Source organism: Colletes gigas, unplaced genomic scaffold (genome assembly GCF_013123115.1).
Source record: "Colletes gigas isolate AHSC1104 unplaced genomic scaffold, ASM1312311v1 Colletes_gigas_Sc00059, whole genome shotgun sequence".
Classification (NCBI taxonomy): Eukaryota; Metazoa; Arthropoda; class Insecta; order Hymenoptera; family Colletidae; genus Colletes; species Colletes gigas.
Window position 1 is genome coordinate 378,201 of NW_025106688.1, and position 5,272 is coordinate 383,472.

A 5,272-nucleotide genomic window follows, 5' to 3' on the forward strand; every position below is an offset into this window, starting at 1 on the left:
TATTGACTTATAACTTAATAACACTTTATTGCACTCTACACGGGATCTGCTCTTGAGGCGATCTGTACCCCTGCCGGAAACTGATTTTAATTTTAATTACAATAGTTTCTGATTTATACACAGATTCGGATATACCAGCACAACAGCGTTTCAAAGAAGACTCATCTTATTCGAACTTGACATCGCGAATGTAAAAATTGCAATATGAGATGTATTATTTATACCCTTGCAAGAATCGTGAATGTGAACGACATTCCAGATACAGTAATCTAAATAGCTTTATTGACCCCTCCAACCTTCATGTCCGAATATGATAGCATTTGTTAACACTAGCTGCTTAGGGATTTAGATATGTTCATGGACATTTTTTCTTTTACAAGATGAAAACCATCGACAACCATTGTAATGTACATGTTTTGCCCAAGTAAAAATCAGATAGTAGACTTCTATGATTGTATCAATCCATCGACACGATCGTTAATATTTTCATGTATCGATATCTGAACATCCTGTTGTATTATCAAAAATTTATCGAAAAGCTGTCATTGATATTGGTAAGATGTATTTATTGGTGTTTAGTATTGTATTGACGCAAGTCAACTAGTAAGTATTATCGAGAATGTATACATATCCCTCTCATCTCGCAACCGATATTCATAAATACATTTGACAAAAATTAAAAAGAATCAACGTTACATCAGCACCAGAAACAGTTTTCCCTCTTTGCTTCTCAGCGATCTTAAACTTAGGCCCGCGAGAATGTCGAGGTGAACATTGATAACAAATACTGGACCAAACTATTTTCACTCAAAAGATATATGTAGTATTATATCAAATTTGTATTGTTACATTACCGAGCATTTCATATATTATTTAAAATTATGTTGGTGTTTTTTAAAATTAAAAATCAAACTTCTCTAAAGAATAGTGAGAAATATTAATTTATCAGAAAATTTTTTTAATTTTATTTATAAGTTTTCCAGGAACCTAAACGTTTCTATTTCATTCCATATCTTTTAACAATAATTTCGGTTTCAAACCATTCTAAAATATGTAGAATGAGAATTAATATAATATTCGAATTTTATGAAATGATATAATGAATATCTTGAAACAAAAATGAAAAAGAAAAAAAAATATTAAGGTATGCGGAATCAATTGAAGGAGGAAGGTAAAATTATTATTGAGAGATTGAGAGCTATTGCTGTTTTAATCTAAAAAACATTTGATTTTTATAGTATAATAATTAAAATTAACTGACTTAAAAGCATACAACTTTTCATTTATTATTTATATAATACAAATGAAGGACCAACGTTACCGGTATTATTGTTTAAAAATGCAGAGATCTTATGTATAAACGCTACAATGTTTATTTCTAATCGTTCGACGGAATTAAACACTGTGCAGCTGTCGAAACTTAATATTTTTTTATTTGGATTATAATTTAAAGTTTTTTTTAAGCAATTCAAATAATTTAATATTACGTATTATATTATTTAATTATGACTTTTTGTTATCGAATGAGTTAAATTTAGATTTAATTATTATTCATTTATATTAATTACTTTAATGTTATATATTGCCTGCAATTCTTGTGTTTTATATGTCTTTACGATGAATATCATCCTGCTTCATGCTATCCCTATATTGGAAGAAATTAAATTCATTGCTGAAAAATATATCAGTAAGTAAGTTAGTAATTAAACACGCATAAATCTATAATAAAATATCGAAAAATAGTACAACTTTAGAAGTTTCTACATTTTTGAAGTTCATAACAAATGCATGAAGCATTGTAAAAAGTTTGGAGATTCATAAATTCGTAATAAATGTATGACCAAAAGTAACTGATTTTTCGTTGAAGATACTCGCTTTATTCCTAAATTCTATACCATTTCTGAATCGAGTCTCGGGGTCATGATCCGAAATTCTCGAGTTCTCGTATAACCCTAAACCTTTATCATTTTTTCGAATTCACGCGTCTACTGAATAACAATACAACTGAACAGTAATGACAATCGACAATGGATCTCTTAATAATATATGGTGGATTTCATAAATTTTCTTCTATCTATCAGTCAACATGTCATTTCCTAATGACAAATAAGGAAAAATCCATGTTGCGTCCGTTATTCCCATAATAGGTTATCTTTCTGATACGTCGCGGCAACAAGAAGTGTAGAGTCCTTTTTTTTTATTAACTTAAGCATTATCTTTTAAAAAAACCTGCAATAATCTCTTTGCTGTTCATTAATGACACGCTGATAAAAAGTGTCGACAGTTGAACAAAGTTCAAGTACATTCATTTTAACATTAATTTCGACTATTTATTGCAATATACATATTTATACATGATGTCCAATTTTAATCTATAAATACAAATTACTTGGAAATTATACACTATACAGGGTGTTCGGCCACCCCTGGGAAAACTTTTAATGAGGGATTCTAGATACCAAAATAAGACGGAAATCAAGAATACCAATTTGTTGATGGAGGCTTCGTTAAAAAGTTATTAATAATTACATTAAAAAATTTCAAATCGTTCTGGAAAAATTATTTTCGGTTGCCAATTACAATCATTTTTGGTCATTACGCATACTCCCGAAATTCTATACACTTTCGAGAAAAAAATTCCTTACCGAAAATTTACTTAAGTTCCTAAATTCAATGAAAAAAAAAATTTCAAATCATTCTGAAAAAATTATTTTCGGTTGTGAGGGTCAATTATAATCATTTTTGGTGAGTAGATATACCCCTGAAATCCTGCGCATTTTCGAGAAAAAAATTCAGAACGGGCGGAACTTTAAACGTTAATAACTTTTTAACAAAGCCTTCGTCAACAAATTGGTATTCTTGATTTTCGTCTTATTTTGGCCTCTAGAATCCCCCATTAAAATTTTTCCCAGGCGTGGCCGAACACCTTGTATACAAAAATTATTCGTAAGATGGTGTAATTAGTTAAATATATGAATATATACGAATATAAGTATTGCATAGTATAGAAATGGTGTTTTCTTAATTTCAGAATTTGATTTTTATCGTATTGGAATATTTTAATGAATATGTAAAATTAAATTTTATACGAAGAAATTGGATATTGCAAAAAGAAACTAAAAAATGGATTGCCAAGATTTGAACCTGAGACCTTCTAGATTATACAGTCCGGGAGGTTGAATCATGCCCTATCGGCCGCAGTTATTGAAATTTAGTTCGCTTGCTAGCATAGTCAGAAAAACGACTTACGATGGCAGATTCGATATTTTGGGTATATCATCGATCCTATATCAAGAACATATAAAACATACATTCCTTTTATCGAAATCTACGATTTCGAATGAAAACAAAGTTAATCCAACATCTTCGAAACGTTAAAGTTTGAGGTTATTTTTTCGTAAAAATGGTTTCATCGTAAATTTATCCTCTGAAACAAAACCGAATCTTTCTACGAACGAAGAAATTAGAAAAAGCGAAGTTGAGGAAATTTACATGCTATCGTTTAAAACGCGAATGTGATATCTCGAAGGACTGTTCACAAAAAGATACGCGTACATGCTATAATTGTAAAAGTGAAGGGCATATCGCAACAGCGTGTCCATTAAAACACGAGGTCAAAGAGGCAACAATCAACGACTAAATATGTAACATCCATTCCTCACGTGGATACATACATTTCGAAATGATTAATAAAATCAAAATTGCAACGAGATACGATATTTAGAAGATTACTGAAGATGGAATTTAACAGTTCAGAGAATAATAAAATGATAAGCGTATGGGAAATCCGTTTTGATGCGAAAATCGATGATGTATTGTGTAAAGACGTTTAGTTTCGTGTAGTACGAGATAACGATATTAGGAACGATTGTATAATAAGAAGGTCGTGATTTTAACCGCTCGAATATTGAATTCCGTAAGCGAAATGATAAGTTCATTATCAAATAAACTGAAGACCGATTTGAGAACTTTGACGGAATTAAAGACGATGGCTTTATTATAAAAAGAGTGCGACGAATGCTCCAAATAGATATCCAGCGGAGGAAGTTATTTATAATGATACTTTTAAGAGTGAACTTGAACATGAGCTATTCTTCACTTGCATATTTAATTGTATGTAGTATGTAGAATATTCTGTGAAAGTTTAAAGATATTATCTAATATGCGTTTTGAATTAGTCTGAATGTCCCCTATAAAATGATAAAAAAATAAATAAGACGATCATGATTTCGCAATGGAAACAATATACACATTCGATACCAATAAATTTTGACCGAAAAAATTTTTTCTTTTTATCCTAAAATGATCGTATATGGCTGAAAAATTATGCGTCGCGTTGTAGAATACACCCTGTATATTATGGAAAAATAGTCTATTTTAAAGTTAGACCTTTGTATATTGTTATACCAATATGTTACCTCTCCAGTTGTTATTTGATAAAACTTTTATCACATTTAGTCTATAAAAACATTCTATTTTTAAGTATTTTAACTAGGGAAACCATGAAAATCTGTTATCAAAGATGATCCCTAGTACTTTGATAGTGTCTATAATTCTAAATTTTGCGGCTGCTTGCCGTTATAGGAAAAAGTAAGCGAGATAACAGAAGAAAAGGAGAGCGTTTTGCCTTGGGCCTACCAGTGGACTCATCAATAAGCTAACCCTATCCGGCCCTGTCTTAAATGTCGGAACCAGTGATGCCAGAAAAGCACCGTCGGGTGCACACTCACACATGCTAGATACGCGTACGTGAGCTCGTGGAGTTTCGGAAAGACGACAAAGGCAAACTGACGCATGCCCTCTTTCTCGATTCTTCGAAGCTGCCCGAAGTAATTTCGGACCGCTTCGTGGGAGTCGAGAGAGAAAGGCTCACATTTGCCTTCTCGCTCTTAACAACTGAAATCCGACCTCCAGTCAACGGCATACGATTTGGATTCTCGAGCCGAGATTCTCGACTGCCCAGGCATTTTTACTTTCCGACCTATGTAGGCGCACATAAGCAAAGTACCCATAATGAAAAAAAAATTTTGTAAAATTTATTTTACGGAAATACACGTTTTAAGACCTCCTGATTATATTTTAATTATTGAAAAAAAAGAAATTTTTTTTTATTCCCATGTATGAGCACACATATGTATATTATTAATACGATTTTTGAAAATCAAAATACTTTAATGTTAGAAACGTAGAAATCAAGGAATGCCTGAAGCAGGCCATGTGCTTCTCCTTAGCGCGCCTCCCCCTCTTAAAGGAGGATCGGCCAGAATGTTTA